Source organism: Rhineura floridana, chromosome 15 (genome assembly GCF_030035675.1).
Source record: "Rhineura floridana isolate rRhiFlo1 chromosome 15, rRhiFlo1.hap2, whole genome shotgun sequence".
Lineage (NCBI taxonomy): Eukaryota > Metazoa > Chordata > Lepidosauria > Squamata > Rhineuridae > Rhineura > Rhineura floridana.
Window position 1 is genome coordinate 28,979,529 of NC_084494.1, and position 18,788 is coordinate 28,998,316.

The following is an 18,788-nucleotide window of genomic DNA, read 5'->3' on the forward strand; positions in this document are numbered from 1 at the left end:
GCAAGAACACTCCCCTCCTGAGGCTTCCGGCAACTGCTTTTCAGAAGCATGCTGCCTCTGACTAGGGTGGCAGAGCACAGCCATCATGGCTAGTAGCCATTGATAGCCCTGTCCTCCATGAATTTGTCTAATCTTCTTTTAAAGCCATCCAAGCTGGTGGCCATTACTGCATCTTGTGGGAGCAAATTCCATAGTTTAACTATGCGCTGAGTAAAGAAGTACTTCCTTTTGTCTGTCCTAAATCTTCCAACATTCAGCTTCTTTGAATGTCCACGAGTTCTAGTATTACGAGAGAGGGAGAAGAACTTCTCTCTATCCACTTTCTCAATGCCATGCATAATTTTATACACTTCTATCATGTCTCCTCTGACCCGCCTTTTCTCTAAACTAAAAAGCCCCAAATGCTGCAACCTTTCCTCGTAAGGGAGTCGCTCCATCCCCTTGATCATTCTGGTTGCCCTCTTCTGAACCTTTTCCAACTCTATAATATCCTTTTTGAGATGAGGCGACCAGAACTGTACACAGTATTCCAAATGCGGCCGCACCATAGTTTTATATAACGGCATTATGATATCGGCTGTTTTATTTTCAATACCTTTCCTAATGATCGCTAGCATGGAATTTGCCTTTTTCACAGCTGCCGCACACTGGGTCGACATTTTCATCGTGCTGTCCACTACAACCCCGAGGTCTCTCTCCTGGTCGGTCACCGCCAGTTCAGACCCCATGAGCGTATATGTGAAATTCAGATTTTTTGCTCCAATATGCATAATTTTACACTTGTTTACATTGAATTGCATTTGCCATTTTTCCGCCCATTCACTCAGTTTGGAGAGGTCTTTTTGGAGCTCTTCGCAATCCCTTGTTGTTTTAACAACCCTGAACAATTTAGTGTCGTCAGCAAACTTGGCCACTTCACTGCTCACTCCTAATTCTAGGTCATTAATGAACAAGTTGAAAAGTACAGGTCCCAATACCGATCCTTGAGGGACTCCACTTTCTACAGCCCTCCATTGGGAGAACTGTCCGTTTATTCCTACTCTCTGCTTTCTGCTTCTTAACCAATTCCTTATCCACAAGAGGACCTCTCCTCTTATTCCATGACTGCTAAGCTTCCTCAGAAGCCTTTGGTGAGGTACCTTGTCAAACGCTTTTTGAAAGTCTAAGTACACTATGTCCACTGGATCACCTCTATCTATATGCTTGTTGACACTCTCAAAGAATTCTAATAGGTTACTGAGACAGGACTTTCCCTTGCAGAAGCCATGCTGGCTCTGCTTCAGCAAGGCTTGTTCTTCTATGTGCTTAGTTAATCTAGCTTTAATTATACTTTCTACCAGTTTTCCAGGGACAGAAGTTAAGCTAACTGGCCTGTAATTTCCGGGATCCCCTCTGGATCCCTTTTTGAAGATTGGCGTTACATTTGCCACTTTCCAGTCCTCAGGCACGGAGGAGGACCCGAGGGACAAGTTACATATTTTAGTTAGCAGATCAGCAATTTCACATTTGAGTTCTTTGAGAACTCTCGGGTGGATGCCATCCGGGCCTGGTGATTTGTCAGTTTTTATATTGTCCATTAAGCTTAGAACTTCCTCTCTCGTTACCACTATTTGTCTCAGTTCCTCAGAATCCCTTCCTGCAAATGTTAGTTCAGGTTCAGGGATCTGCCCTATATCTTCCACTGTGAAGACAGATGCAAAGAATTCATTTAGCTTCTCTGCAGTCTCCTTATCGTTCTTTAGGACACCTTTGACTCCCTTATCATCCAAGGGTCCAATCGCCTCCCTAGATGGTCTCCTGCTTTGAATGTATTTATAGAATTTTTTGTTGTTGGTTTTTATGTTCTTAGCAATGTGCTCCTCAAATTCTTTTTTAGCATCCCTTATTGTCTTCTTGCATTTCTTTTGCCAGAGTTTGTGTTCTTTTTTATTTTCTCCATTCGGACAAGACTTCCATTTTCTGAAGGAAGACTTTTTGCCTCTAAGAGCTTCCTTGACTTTGCTCGTTAACCATGCTGGCATCTTCTTGGCCCTGGCGGTACCTTTTCTGATCTGCGGTATGCACTCCAGTTGAGCTTCTAATATAGTGTTTTTAAACAACTTCCAAGCATTTTCGAGTGATGTGACCCTCTGGACTTTGTTTTTCAGCTTTCTTTTTACCAATCCCCTCATTTTTGTGAAGTTTCCTCTTTTGAAGTCAAATGTGACCGTGTTGGATTTTCTTGGCAATTGGCCAGTTACATGTATGTTTAATTTAATAGCACTGTGGTCACTGCTCCCAATCGGTTCAACAACACTTACATCTCGCACCAGGTCCCGGTCCCCACTGAGGATTTAGTCCAGGGTTGTCGTCCCTCTGGTCGGTTCCATGACCAACTGATCTAGGGAATAGTCGTTTAGAATATCTAGAAACTTTGCTTCTTTGTCATGACTGGAACACATATGCAGCCAGTCTATGTCCGGGTAGTTGAAGTCACGCATTACTACCACATTTCCTAGTTTGGATGCTTCCTCAATTTCATATCTCATCTCAAGGTCTCCCTGAGCATTCTGATCAGGGGGATGATAGATCGTTCCCAGTATTAAGTCCCTCCTGGGGCATGGTATCACCGCCCACAACGATTCTGTGGAGGAGTCTGCCTCTTTTGGGGTTTCGAGCTTGCTGGATTCAATGCCTTCTTTCACGTATAGAGCGACTCTGCCACCAATACGTCCTTCCCTGTCTTTCCGATATAGTTTATATCCAGGGATAACCGTATCCCACTGGTTTTCTCCATTCCACCAGGTCTCGGTTATGCTCACTATATCAATGCTCTTCTCTAAGACCAAGCACTCCAGTTCTCCCATCTTGGTTCGGAGGCTCCTAGCATTAGCGTACAGGCACTTGTAAGCAGTGTCTCTCTTCAAGTGTCTTTGGCACTTGTGGTTAGGCCTGTGGTAATTTTGCTCTTCTGAATGACGTTGAATGAATGACAGAATGACGTTGCTATATGAAAAGTCTAGAGTGCCCTCTTGATTCGTAGGGGGGAGGAATCTACATGATAAATGTCCCGGCTGTTCAATGGAACTGGAAGATTCAAGACAGAAAAAAGAAGACACTGATCTGGGACAGGTAGTTCCATAATTAAAAACAGTAAGTTCAGATAATTAACTTATAGAATCTGCCTACCCCAGATTTGTGCTGATGGGGACTGGCTCAAAAAGAGGGAGGTGCCTAAATAGAACCTCTGTGTTCAGGGGCAGTATATCTGAATAACATGCTAGAGACAAACAAGGGAAGGGCTAGTGCAAGTGGGAGATCACACACTTTGCATGCAGGTAGTCCCAGGTTCAATCCCTGCCATTTGCAGGTCTGGGAAAGACACCATGCCTGAAACCTCAAGGAAGCTGCTGCCTATCAGTGTAGGCAGTACTGACCTCAGTGGACTGTTATGTGTCTTATGTCTTCAAGTTGACTGACTTATGGCGACCCTATGAATCAGCGATCTCCAAGAGCATCTGTTATAAACCACCCTGTTCAGATCTGGTAAGTTCAGGTCTGTGGATTCCTTTATGGAACCAATCCATCTCTTGCTTGGCCTTCTGCTTTTCCTACTCCCTTCTGTAATTCCCAGCTGTTTCTCTTTTCTAGTGAATCATGTCTTCTAATGATGTGTCCAAAGTATGATAACCTCAGTTTCATCATTTTATCTTCTAGTGATAGTTCTGGTTTAATTTGTTCTAACATCCAATTGTTTGTCTTTTTGCAGTCCATGGTATGCAGAAAGCTCTCCTCCAACACCACATTTCAAAGGAGCTGATTTTTCTCTTATCTGCTTTTTTCACTGTCCAATTTTCACATCCATACATAGAGATCAGGAATACCATGGTCTGAATGATCCTGACTTTAGTGTTCAGTGGACTAACAGTCAGTTTTCTAGGTCTATCCCCTTCATGTCTTGCTTGTGGATTTCTCACAGGCTGTCCCCTGTGGGTAAAATCTTCCCTCCCTGCCATTCTTACAGCAGAGGCACAGGGTTGTTGTTGGTGAACTGCGGCCCTCCAGATCTGGTCCCTCACACTCCCCAGGCCGCACCCCTCACTGGCCCCGTTTTCACCCCACACATTTTTTCCCATGGCTGGGATGTGTCCTTGACCTCTCCCAACGCCTCTCGCTTCCCTGGAAGGAGGACGTAGAGAGGTTTGCATAGAAACTGTCCCTTTGTTGCTCTGCCCACTTTGGCCTTGCCCATCACTGGCACGTAGCCCCTGCCAGTTTGCCTAAATGGGACTGTGGCCCTAGATCCGGAAAAGGTTCCCCATCCCTGTCTTAAAGGTACAGAAGACCCCCTCAAAGTCTGAAACAAGCACCCCTCTCTGTGGCAAAGTTCCTGCATGTTTTAACAGCTAGCAACAAGCAAAAATCCCGACAGGGAAGACTTTCAACATCAGACTTTCCTCTTTGCCTGGAAGAAGCCTAACCTGTTAGTGTCAAAGACCCCCTAACCCCAGAGCAGTTGTCCCCAGGCAGGCAGTCCCCATGCCTCTCCTTACCAGGGAGGAATTACACCCAACGCCAACCCTGTAAGGTAGGTAGACTACCACCACCCCTTAACCTGACCTTCTACTCTGAGCCAAGGTGAACTCAGAGCACCAACAGACTGGCAGAGATTCCCAAGGGCAAGAGCCAATGTTGCACTCAGGCTCTGGAGCCTTCAGCCAAACCCAAATGAGTAGTCAGTAGCTTTGTGGTCAAGGTTCTGGTTTTAGAGCCACTGCCCCAAGTAACACACCAAATAATATGAAATAGTTTATTAAACATAATGGAAGTGCATATAGAAGAGCAGCATACAATTCCTTTAAACCCAAATGCCCTTAAGCAGAGCTAGATATAGTCAAACATCCTTACAAAATACAGTGAGAGGTTCACACAGACATAACATAACTTACCTACCCTAAGCTAAGTACTTGCAACAAGTATAAGAGCTGACCCCCACTTGGTGTCTTATAACCCTGGACATCACACAGGTAAGTCAAGATGGGATAAGACAGGACAGGATAACTAACTGAATGGTAGCCCCTCTTTTTATGGGAATTTGCCCAGCGGCAGCGAGAGGACCAATTAGCCAGTCATGACACCTCTTGATGGAATAGCCTAAAAAGTTCACCACAAAGGCAGGCCTACTAATTTACAGCTACTCAGGCCTCCTGATCTTGGTACCAGGCAGTTTAGAGATAAGGTTCCACTGCCTGCCGGTTAGGACAACAAGCTGCAGATGGATGTTATGAGACTCCCTAATTTTTCCCAGCTCGTATCATCCCAGGAACCCATGCAAAACATTCCCTACATTTCTTCCTGGTCGAGCTATATTACTACGCAACCTTAGCCATCCTTGACAGTAGTGGTGTCTGGTGCCGATTTGGAACTGGCAGGGCAGAATGCAGGGAGCCCAACAGCAGCTGGAGCCAGAGTCAATGACAGCGGAGCCAACTCATGCTAGCTTTGCCCCCATCCTCTTTAGGGTTGCCAGGTTGAGGGCCTGAGACTGATCCTGTATCTTTAGGAGAAGAGAAAGTCAGCCAAGTGCAGGTTTTCTTGCAACACTAATGGGAAAAACCACAAGGTGGAATTCTCCTTTCTCCATGCACAACTTTTAAAGATACAGAAGACCTCTTGGAGGCTGGGGCTGGCAACCAAGCGGTCTTCTGTATCTTTAAAAGTTGTGCAGGGGAAAGGGAGAATCACACCTTGTGGTTTTTCCCATTATAGTATTGCAAGAACACCTGCACTTCGCTGACTTTCTCTTCTCTTACAGGATCAGTCTCAGGCCAAGAACCTGGCAACCCTAGGTAGGACATAGCCATTGTGCAAAGTAGCCACTGATATAGCCTTATCTTCCATGAATTTGTTGAAACACGCTTTAAAGCCAACAATGCCTGCCTGCTACATAGCTATTAAAAGCGCAGGCCCCTGGGGTGGTGGAGGGAAGGAAATGCCAATTCCTACTCTAGGCCTGTATGTTTTGAGCTAAAGGGAAAGCAACAGTAGCCACGATCTTAAAAAGCTTCCCCAGAATGCTCAAAATGAGAGGGCTGCTGGTTGTGTAGCTTTGCAGTGCACAGTGTGCAAAAAAGATTTCCTGTGGGGAAAAGGTTAAAATTCCACAGCTTCAGGAAAGGAAATGATCACAGATGGAATCATGAACAATTTTAGCTGCAGTTCTCCCTTAAAGCCAGCAGGGTGGGCTATTTATCTGTGTGTGTAGCAGTGCCCTGTGGTTTCCCTGTTCACATTCACTCATGAACATGGAAAGGAGGAAATTCTTTTAAGTCGTGCTATCAGCGGTGGAGTGCTAAAGGTGCCAGCTGGCCTGTGTAGGATGCTCTTTGTACATGTTAGCGCCTTTCAAAACAGTATATTGCAAATTGAGGGGGGAACTGGACCATAAGCACTGGGGAATAAGGTGGGCAGATGCTTAGCGGCAGAGCATCTGACTTGCACTCAGAAGGTCCTAGGTTCAATCCCTGGCACCTCCGGGTAGAGCTGGGAAATCCTGGAGAGTTTCTGCCAGTCAGTGTAAGCAATACTGAGCTTGATGGACCAAGGGCCTGATTCGGTATAAGGGGTTCCTGCACCTTTAATAGTTGTGTAGAAGTGAGAACTTCTGCAAGCAGTTATTCAGAAACCCTGGCAGTCTTGCGGATGGTGAAGGTAGGGCCGCCCTAGGCTAAATAGCACCCTGGGCAAAGAGTGTCTTTGGCTTTGCAGGTGTGATGTTGGGGTCCCTGCTGCTGCTCCCTACACAGACTGATGCATGTGTGTACAAAGCTGGGGGCCACACATGATAATTACTGTATGCACTTACTACATGTAAGAATTTGCACCTGCAGCTCTTCCTTGTCCAGAGACCAAGCAGAAGGATAAATGTTCTTAATTTTTTGTTACATGAAGATAAGGGAATGGAGATTCAGTTTTGCTTCTCCTGAGTACCTCCTCGAAATTCTAAGCCCATTCTGGCAGAGCTTTGGGTTCCGCCTTACAGGTCTCCTGGTTCTGGTCTGCTGCTGCCCTTCTTCACTACTCACTCAGGAAGGATCCCTCCTGTAAGGCCTAGCCTCTCACCACTCCTTCACCTTTATCTGTGGTAACTGCCACATAAAATTACTCTTCAGTGGCACCTTGCCTGGAAATCTTAGGTGGCATTAACTCACTCACTGCTTGAACTCTTTCCCCAGTAGGCCTGGAGTTCTTTCTATGACAAGAACAGGCTGCCTGCTGTGCCACACAATCCCCCCTTAAAGCCTTCCCTGTTCCATGTCTCTTACAAGAAACTCTGCAATCAGGGCTACTTGGTCTGGGCCAATCATAAGGCTGCCTGGCCAAACTTATTTTGAAAAAAAGACTTTACCTTACTGTGATTGGTTTAGACACCCTTACAATTGGGCTGCAGACCTAGCTAATAAGCAGTCCCCTCCCTTCCAGCCTTCTGAGGACAGATTTTATTGCCAGTTTAAGCCTCAAATTAGCATATATTCTGCTTCATGCACAACTATGTAAAATATTTACTTCATCATGGAGAGGTCTCATTGTGTCGCAATTATATGTTGAGATTCAGTGTCATCTTACGCTCTAACATAACATTTCCTCTTTTTATGGAAACTTTAAACAAAATGCCAAGAATTCTGGTGGGCAATGCAGCAGGGGCAGGGCAGGGGATCAATGGTATGCCCAGGAACCAAGGCAAGGGTCCCTTATTTTGTGGTGGCCTGGGGCAAATTGCTCCAGTAGCCTCTGTCCTCTGGGCAGCCCTGTAGCTTTGCAATATTACCAAGTTGCATGGCTTGTGCAGGAATGCAAAACAGCAGTGTTAAACAGTCCCTGTTATTCCCAGGCTTTTCCCCAGCAGCGCCCCAGCAAGCTGCCTCTTATTTGGTGCTCTGCTTTCAGTGCACTCCTGCTGCTGTTCTAGGATCCCAGTGAAGTCTTGGTCATGTGGTGCATTGAGGTCTCAAACGATGATTCTCATGGAGTTGTAGACTTTATAGAGTTGTAGGCTCATGGAGTCGTAGGCCTATATTCTTTATTATGTTCAGCACACACACAAAATGGCTCCTGTTGCAAGCTCTACTCTCTGAGCTCCAACAGTTCCTCCTCAGCTTTAAAAATAACTTTAAATGTTATAAATAAAAAAGTACTATATCCAGCTGACCTCTAACAGCTTATGGCCTTACTTTATTTTTATTTATATAGTGCTTATAGTGTTTAAAGTGTGAAATGCTTGGTAATGGTAAGTTGCCCCAAAGCAAAACTGTGCTCCACTGATTTTTACCTAACACAAATGACATCAAAGTGGAAACTGAAAAAGAAATCTACTTTAAAAGCTAATTGAAGGAAGGTCATTTTTATAGTTAGTACCAAACAACCTGTAGAACCTTGAAAAAAAGGTTACAGACACTTTCGCCACCTGCCTCATTACAGTTCATTTAAAAAAACACAGCCACTGAGCTCAGTTTGGCACCCTCCGTCAGCTTGGCACCTTGGGCAACTGCCCAGCTTGCCTACCTCTAGGGCTGGCATGGGTGAAGGAAATTGTATCCTATCTTGGGTATGGCTGATCACATTTCCCCTGCCTCCCCATGCCTAACAGCGGTTTGATACAGCAGCAGCTAGCAGATAATGTTTATCTCCATTTTTTCAGTGCATACCTAGCTGCTGTTGTATGTTCAGCTAGAGGAGCCAGTTAAAAAGTTGGGAATCCTTTATCTGGGCACCACCCTTATCCAGCAAGGTGAAAGGCCCTTTGTTTTTTTCAAAACAACTTTGCAGCTTATCTTGGGCCAGCAAGGATGTCTTAACAGATGGGCCAAGCAGTTGCTAACTTCTGATTTCAGAAAGACTTGTCTCTTGCACGGCCAAAGCAACTGGGGAGTAGCTGTTTTCCAAAATTGTTCTATACATAATTGATTTTTAAAAACTGCTTTTATATGTGCATTGTTTTACCTATGTGTTTATTGTATTGTAAATTTATTTGAGATGCCTCATAGGAAGCCATAAATGATGTAGTGTAGTAGTAATAATAATAATAATAATAGGGTTTGGTGTAGGGTTGCCATTTTTTAATTGGCTGCTGTAGCTGTGTTTTTAACAGCAGCTTGGTGCCCAGGCATTAGTGGGTGATAATGTTTAACACCAACTGGCTGTGATATAAAAATCTTCTGTTGATTTCCTGAAGATCGAGCTTCTGCTAAGACACAGCTACAAGGACAGGTTGAAAAGTTGGCAACCCTTGTCTTGGACGGACAAGGACATAATCTGGTGGTGCTAGGGTGGAATTTAAAATTTAAGGGGAGGAGACAGTGTATAATCTTTGTTGGGTATAGCCTCGTTGACTGGAGTCTAATGGTTTTTCAGACTTCAATACTAGTTGCCTGGGAGAATACAATTTTCCTGGTTAAACCAGTCTAATAGTGGCAGGGAATCCTCAACAGATAGTAAGATTGCCACTTCTGCTTCTTGAGCCTTTAAAAGCAACCTTGGAACACAAATTTGTCAGGTGATTTTTTTCCCCTCGGCACAGAAAGTGAGTGGTGGTCAAAGCTTCATCTGCTAAATTTCTGCAGAGGAGACAGTTATAACGACACAGGAGTCCTTTAACCCTAAGCTACACATGCTGGATTTCCGCCTGTCATACAATTGTTAAAGGCACAGGTGGCAACTCAATGCTAGAGAGATTTGGAACATGGCAAACCATTCAATAGTACGTCTTGCTAGGATGTCTAGGGTTCCTATACTTTTAAAATTTTAATTAGAAAGAGAAATTCAACAGATAAAGTTTTCCCAAACACTCCACTTGCAGAGTTTCTGCCGGCTGTGCAGCTGTTAAAGGCACAAGAGTGTTATCAGAAAAAAATATTGGCAATCCCATATGATAATATTTGAGAAGTCTGGTGGACAAATTTTCTCTAGCAGGGCTCTTGTGCCATTTGTAGCTGCTAAGCACTCAGCAGGTGAAACTTTTCCTGGCACTGAGGTATGTAGTGGGAATAAGTTGCACTTGTTAGATACACTTATGGGTCAAGCAGCTGTTAAAAGCACAGGAGCCCTTCCAGGGGGTGAGGGTAAAACTAACAATGCTAACTGTTCAGCTTTTCAGACTGGCTATTAAAATTCTTCACTGGATTTTACAAGGCTTCCTGAATTAAATAGCCTTCTTTGTTCCATCATTGTTGTGTAATTGTTCTTAGGATCCCTTAAAAATTGCTTCTCAGACTTTTAAAACTGGTATCCCCTCTATGCATGCTTTACTTTCTACTCCCCCAGCCCAGTACCAGTAATCGGAGATCCTTACTTAGCAGTGGAGAACTTTGGATGGCCAGGTGAAAAAGAGGAAAGGACTTCTGCACCTTTTAATAGTTGTGCAGAAGAGGGGGGAAAACACCATGTGTGATTTGTCATGCAAGCCTGCTATTGCTGCACATGAGGGTCTGCAGATTGGTGATACTAATCCCAACACTTGTATCAGCAGAGGAAGAGAAAGGGATATCTCAGATCCCCCTTCTACTAGTACAGGGAAGCTTCACAACAACAAAGCAATAGCTCCTTCTGAGCCTGCTTCTCTAATGATGGAGTAGCGATGGCATTCTTTGCACAGGCAGTGAGGGTTCTTTGCCATCCACGTTCATTCCTCTAAAATCTTGGCTGGAGGGGGAGGAAGGAACTACATGCATTAGGATTCTATCTCTCCCTGGAAGTTCAGACCCCCAACAGAGAGGACTTCCCCCATCTTTTGATAACCACATAGAGTGGCCATGTGTCCTACTTTACATAAGACGGTCTTTTATTTGAAGGGCTGTCAAAAAGCAATCTTTTAACTCAGGGGTGAGAATCTCCAGCCTGCGGGCCAAGTTTGGCCCAGCAGACCTTCCTAGTTGGCTTGCGAAACCATTTTCCCCAAACCGTGGTCACCTGCTCCACACCTGATGCCATATGTAGCTTCAGGTGGTGGGGTAGGTAGAAATGTGGCTGGGATTGAACTCCAGCTGATGCATGTGGAGCTCAGTCCTGCTTGGTCACTGCCTCCCTGTATGGGCCAATTTTGATAGGAGGGTGGCGCCTGATGATTGGCAGGTAGATGGTCATACCCACCTACCAAAGTTGGCCTGCAAATCTGGGGGAGATAAAGACCTGGCTCATCAGGTGAAAAGGTTCCTGCTCTAACTGAAGGAGCTCTGTTTTGAAGGGCCATCTGGTCGAAGTCTGGTTTAAAGGTGAAGAGCCATAAGAAGGATGATCAGCGGCCTTGAAGGAGTTGCCCATCAGCCTTTAAGCACCTGGTCAGCAGACTGGTCCATAATTGCCTGGTCACATCATTTCCCCATCACGGTGAAATTTATTGCATTTCAACTGAAATTATAGTATCTGTTCCTAAATTTGCATCGATAGATAGCATGTCCAAAGGTTAAGCAAATCTTTGCCCTTCTGTTTTTTGTCAATGTGTTAAGTGGCTATGCTAAAACCATGGCTTTGGAAGGGTTGCAGAGTCAGTGGTCACATGACTTATTTTAACGGCTACCCTACTTCAAATCAATAAGGACATTTTCATTTTCTGGTAGTAGCTGGAGAAGGAGAACTACTGAAGAAATGGAGAAAATGGCAAAGTTCCCCAAAGAAAAAAGTGTTGACCCAATTCCGGAAGGGGGCCAGAAGTTCAAGCCCAAGATGTGACATTCCTAACATAGAGTCCCCAATTTGTGGTTTAGCCAAATGAAGTCAGCTTCTAAAGAGATTAGTGTAGATTTGTTTTCCTTTTTGGGTGCTGGAAATGCAGGAATCCAGAGAAAATGTAGCTTGCCTGCTTTCCTAGAACAAAGTTTACCTTCTCTCTTTCTCTTTTTTGCAGGGCTCCTCCTGTGCATGACAGGCAGATATCCAAGTGGTGAAATCTTTTCTCCTTTGTTGCACCTGCTGAAATTCTGCATTGTACGCAACTATTAAAGGGGCAGGAGCCCTATGCTTTTGACCTACTGAAATTCTCTTTCCTACACAAATATTAAAGGAGCACGAGCCCTGTCCACTTTTGCATCTGGCCATCCTAAACAGCAGCACTTAGAGAAGCACACCAGCAGGGTGCAAAGGAGAGCCAGGGCCTTCCAGAGTGGTGTGTTTTTTGTGGGTGTATTTCTGCAACATGTCATTGATGCAATAATTGTGCATTAGTGGTGGATTTATACTGGACTGTCCACACATCGTTCTGAGTTATTAGTACTTCTGTGATGCTTCCCCAATGTTATGGCACGATTGCCGTCTGGAGGGGCACTCTTGCGCTATAGCACAACAAAAGCTGGACAAAAGATTCATTTGTGGTAATGAATTTGGCCCTAATTATTTTGTTTGATTGTTACATTTGCATGGCCACCCACTGTTAAAATTCCCCAGGTGCCCTGCAAAATAAAACAAACTTTATCCGATACTTACAAATACAAAATACAATGATTTATATAGAGCTTATAACTTATAATTTATAGTCATTCTAAAAGCTTTGCTAGCTACTGTTCTGCAGGTCAGACAGCTACAAAGACATGAGAGTCGCCAGGGAGGGGGAGGTACAGAAACAGCCCTAAGAGCTACCTGTTGGATTTCTGCTTGTCATGCAATTGTGAATAGTAGCAACCCTACACGGGACAGATGTGGAGCATGGCAAGGCCTAGCATTCAATGGTATGTCACGATAAGACTGCCAGGACTTCTTTGCCTTTAACCATTGCATGATGAGAAGAAATGCAACAAGTGAAGCTTTTCCAATCACTGCACCTCTATCCCAGGAGAGGCTTTGCCTGCTGAGTTTCCGCCTGGCCATGCAACTGTTAACGACCTAAGAGCTCTGGCAGGAAAAAATATTGACACTTTGTGATCATATCTAAGAAGCACAGGCTGCTAAGTACAGTGGCCAACTTTTCTCTGAGTCCGCCTATGTATTTTTTAATTATTGGCTGAAGTTCAAATGTGTGGATGAAGGACAGTTTCTCAAAATATATCTTTCCAAGAACAAATTTCTTTTGGCTTCTCAGCTTGAGCAATGTGGTTCCAGAAAACGCTGCATTTGCTGGAGAGGCATGCCTTTTCAAAGCTTTGTTTTCTCTAGATCTGATTAGACACAGAAAGCTGCCTTATATTGTCTCACTGACCTGCAGTGGATCTCCAGAGTTTCAGGCAAGCGTCTTTTCTTTCTGAGCCATACCTTGAGACACAAGGGATTGATTGCACTCGGGATCTTTTGCATTCAAAGTCTGTGCTCTACCACAGAGCTGCTGTTTTAAAACGTGTCAGGGAAGCTGTAAGATCAGATTGTGTATCTTCCACATCACATCTGTGTGAGCCCTTATATTTCATTGACAAGGAACCAAGATCCAAATACGTGGCTCGCCTTTTGGCTGGGAAACTAGGACTAGGACACTGGTCCAGTCAATCCTGTGAGGAACAGGATGGTGGACTAGAAAGGGAAGGCCTGTAGGTCAGTGGCAGAGCATCTGTTTCGCCTGCAGAAGGTCCCAGGTTCAATCCCTGGCATCTCCAGGTAGGGCTGGGAGAGACCCTGTCTGAAAGCCTGGAGAGCCGCTGCCAGTCAGTGTAGACAGTACTGAGCTAGATGGACCAATGGGCTGACTTGATATAAGGTAGCTTCCTATGTTCCTATATTCATTCCTGGCCGTTGGCCATGCTTGCTGGGGCTGATGGGAGTTGTAGTTCAGCAGCATCTGGAGGGCCAACAGTAACCCACACTAGCTATGGACCATGAAGAACTTTATGCAAAAGGACCGTAGCTCATTGGTAGAGCACAGCATTGCATGATCTGACTTGGTATTTTCTATGTTCCTGAAGATCTTTGGCCAAGTCAAATAGGGCACTTGCTTTCTAACAACCAAAACTGAGGTTTTTGAGTTGGGAGGCCAGATACAAAAGAGGATTTCTGCACATTTCATAATTGTGCAGAAGAGGGGATTTCAGCAGGTTTCACTTGAGCAAGCGCTCCCCCACCCCCCACCAATGGCAAGCTATGTTTGCTAATCTGGTGCCTTCTTTGGACTACAACTCCCATGAACCCCACCACAGACTGTGCTGGCTTGGGCCAATGGGAATTGTAGTGCAAAACATCTGGAGGACACTACATTGACACAGGCTGCAGAAGGCCATGTAGCATCAATGAAAAGAAACATACAAAATAGACTTTTTAAATGATGGAATTCTCAATCAACTTTAAAGCAATCTATAACACAGGTTTCTAGTCAAGATCAACATTGTTTTGTTACTTGCCATTAGGGAGACTTTACATGCTGGGAGAAATGCTGAAATTCCCTCTTTTGCACAGCTATTAAAGGTACAGGAGCTCTGTCTTCTTTTGCCACTTTACCCTTGCAATGTCTCAAGTTCATTTGCAAATTGAGATAAAACTGCAAAACAAGGAGGTTCTGGACAGATAGGATCTAGGTTTTTGAACCCTGCAAGTGAAGCAAGAATATCTAGAGCAAAATTTGCAAATGGTGCAGAGACACAAATATTTATATCTATTGTTCCTTCTTGAAAGGATGGTGGTATGAAGATTCTGAAGGTGCTTGCTGGTACCAGCATACATTTTTGCAAATATGTTTGGAATCCATGACAATCCTAGAAAAGGAGAGAAACTGAAATCAGACTGGAATATTGCATGGTCCTACATGGCAAGTAAAAAAATCAGCATTAGGCAAGAAGGCAGGAAATCTGGACCATTTTAGTTCTTCTTTTATCTCCCCCTTTTTGGCTAAAAATAACTATCATACATGCTTGTGAGTTGGCAATTTTTGCAAAGAATTGTTTGCGAGACTGACCTAAATCTCACTATTTGGGCTTTTCAGAAGTTGGCAGGTTTGCAATCTGATTTGTTGAAGGTTTACACTGGGAATTAAGGAGGGCTGGCTACCCTGTTTTACAGGGGGCCCGGTCCCATTTGGGTGCCTTTTACAACAGCCTGAGCTACTGAGGCGTAGTCAAAGGGAACGAAAACTGTGACGTTAAAATCTACGTCAACGTAAGTATAGTGCTCCAGAAAAAGTTAAGGTACAGACATGAATACAATGTTATAAAAAAAATCAAAAATGTAATGTATACAAACAAACAGTATGAAATCCTTGTAGGTGTTCTCATATAATAATGCAAAATAGGCCAGAAAATATTTGAAAATAACTCAGTGCCCATACATAGTAAGAAACAAAATATATAATGTGGTCAGAACAATGTCAATATCAATATGAAGGGCAACTTATAAACAAAGGCCAATGTGCATAACCTAATGCCCATGAAAATACAAAATGTGTACATTTTGTATTTTCATAGGCATTAGGTTATGCACATTGGCCTTTGTTTATACGTTTATGCATATTGGCCTTTGTTTATACGTTTATGCATATTGGCCTTTGTTTATATGTTTATGCACATTGGCCTTTGTTTATAAATTTTTGATATTTTTTTATAACATTGTATTCATGTCTGTAGTCAAAGGGAAGCCTGGCCCCCAAGGGGTATTCCAGGCTGTTCCCTGATTTTCAACTTTCATTTTAAAAACAAAAAACTAAAGCCCTTTTCCTCGGGGAAATCAGGATGGCCACATGTTCTACTTCACAGAAGACAGCCTTCTGTTTCAAGTGCTGCCCTATCCAAATCCAGATTAAAGATAAAGAAAGAACAGGGGCCTTCAAGTTGCCCATCAACAGCAAAGCACCTGAACAGCGTACTGAGGGTCTCTCCAGACAAAGCTATTTTTGCAGGTGTATTCTGCAACAGCAGCTGGTATAGCACAGTGGGGAGGAGAACATGGCTGGGAGTCCAGAGTCTGTGAGTTCAAATCCCTGCTCGGGTCTCCTGGGTGCAAAGGACCAGCTACAGATCACCCCCACAGTGAGTGGCTCAGGGGTTACGCACCCTGCCACCTGTGCGGCCGTGGGCAAGCTGCATAGTCCCAAGGAGCCCAGTTGCCCCCCAGCTGGCAGTTGCGGACAAGGAAGGGGCTGGCTTGTGCAGTTGTGGCAAGCTGAGCAGGCCCTAGCCAGCTGGGGGGGACTAGCCTCAGAGAGAGGCAATGGTAAACCCCCTCTGAATACCGCTTACCATGAAAACCCTATTCATACAGTAGCCATAAATTGGGATTGTCTTGAAGGCAGTCCATTTCCATTTTCATTCTGCAGCATGCCATTGATGCAATAATAGTGCATCAGTGATAGATTTATTCTGGATCACATTCTGTTTTGTGAGTTGTTCTGCGATGCTTGCCCAGTGTTACCACATCGTTGCCATCTGGAGGGGCAAAACATGAGCACAACAGCTCTCTCTTCACCCGCGACTCCAGCCACTGGCGTTCCGATGCATACTGCCTCTGACAGTGGAAGGAGAATATAGCCACCATGTGTGACTAGTAGCCTCCCTTGTGCTGTAGCACCACAAAAGCAAGACAACCCCCACCCTAGAACATTTGTTACAAGATTTAATCAGGAAATTACTGGGTCATGCACTGATTGGAAATGAAGCCATTACGTCTGTCCTGAAATTGGCAAGCACAAAGAGTATTGATAGCAGGATCTCATGTAACTGCCCAATACTATCAGGAGCAGAAGTAATCATGAATACACAATAAGAAGGATGTCTGGATAGGCACATAGACCTCCTGGTCACACTCTTACCCATGATGGACTGTATCTTTAAAAGTTGTGCAGGGAGAAGGAAGAATTCCACCTTGTGGTTTTTCCCATTACAGGGTTGAAAGAAAACCTGCACTTGGCTGAATTTTCTCTTCTCTTAAAGATACAGGAATTCTCAGGCCCTGAGCCTGGCAACCCTAGCCTGCAAGTTCCCACAAAGGCCTTGCATTGAGCAACAGTTGCCTTCTGCAGATTCATCTCCCTTGTTAATTTCCCTTTTTGTGTTGCCTTGTTGAACCCTGGCTTTTGGTTTCAGACCTCTGAGCCAACAGTGTTGGACAGGGGTATTTATTGGTAATGTAACTAATTTATTTGCAAGGTTATTTATATACAGCTTCCTGGCAGGGCTCCTAACACAGACCTGAAGCAGGATAGCTCCTTGGGATGAGAGAAAGTGAGGTGGGCGGCGAGAACCTGGAGGCTGGGCTGCCTGTACTGGAGGGGCCACTCTACAGTTCATTCACTGTCCCTGAATACAATGCAACCCACTTTTGTGATGCAGGGATCTGCTACATAGGGTGGTCAGGTGTGAAGGTGAAAGGCGGCCTATAACCTTAGCAGCTATGTTTAAAGAGGGAGGCTTAGCAACTGTAGCCAGTGGAGACCGGTCCATTAGGGCAAATGGGGTGCTACCCCACCAACTACAGTCTGCCCTCAGCCAGTCCACACCTGCTTGCCTTCTTACAACCAGTCAGGGGACACCACTACCTGCCATTGGCTCCGGCTCTGCCTGTTATTAGTTCTGGGTCCACCTACTGTTGGTCTCCCTGCCTTCTGCCCTACCAGTTTCCAATGTGCACCAGCCACCACTAATTGTAACTTCTCATGCATTGATGAGAAGAGCAGAGATTGACAACAATGTCCTTTTACACAACTATTAAAAGAAGAGCCTCCCTGTCCTCTTTTTGCGTCTGTTCATCCTACCTTAACAATTGACAGAATTATAACAGGTAAAGCAATTCATTCATTCATTCATAAGCACAGATGCACTTTAAGCATTCATCCTCCATCACCTTAAATACATACTCCTCCTCACTCTCACAAAAAACTAGTTTCTAACTCCAAATCACATGCATGGGGCCAGTTCTAACATGGGCTTTATTGTTTTATATTGTGTATTAGCTATTTTATTTATTTTTATTTATTTAACCAGATTTATGTACTGCTTATCTGCTGGTATAGCACAGTGGAGAGGACAGCCTGGGTGGGAGTCCAGAGTCTGTGCGTTCAAAGCTCCACTCGTGTCTCCTGGGTGTCGGGCCAGCTAAAGATCACCCCCACAGTGAGTGACTCAGGGGTTACGTGCCCTGCCACCTGTGCAGCCGTGGGCAAGCTGCATAGTCCCAAGGAGCCCAGTTGCCCCCCAGCTGGCAGTTGCGGACAAGGAAGGGGCTGGGTTGTACAGCTGTGGCAAGCTGAGCAGGCCCTAGCCAGCTGGGGAGGACTAGCCTCAGAGGGAGGCAATGGTAAACCCCCTCTGAACACCGCTTACCATGAAATCCCTATTCATAGGGTCGCCATAAGTCCTGATCAACTTGAAGGCAGTCCATTTCCATTTTTTTTCATGTACCTCTAAATCACTTAAAACCTCTAAGCGGTTTACATAAAACAATATAACATATCCATTTAAAAACACCACTAAAATCAAACTTTAAAACCTATTAGAAATAAAATGTATCAAAATATAAGTAAAACCAGCAGTTCTTAAAACAATACATGTCTGGATAGCCTTGTCAAAACAGAAAACATTTTAGCAGGTGTTGAAGAAAATATAGCAAAGGCACCTGCCTGGGAACATAGGAGGCTGCCTTATACTGAAAGCAGACCATTGGTCAATCTAGCTCAGTATTGTTTACACTGACTGGCAGCAGCTCTCTGGGGGTCCAGGCAGGAGTTTCTCCCAGCCCTACCTGGAGATGCCAAGGATTGAACTTGGGACCTTCTGCATACAAGGCAAATGCTCTATCACTGAACTATGGCCCTTCCCCTAGTATCAAAGGGCAGAAGGGTTCCCATTTGGTCTTGTGTTTTATTTGTGTTGTGATAAGGTGGGCAGGTGAAAAAGAGGATGGGGCTCCTGCACCTT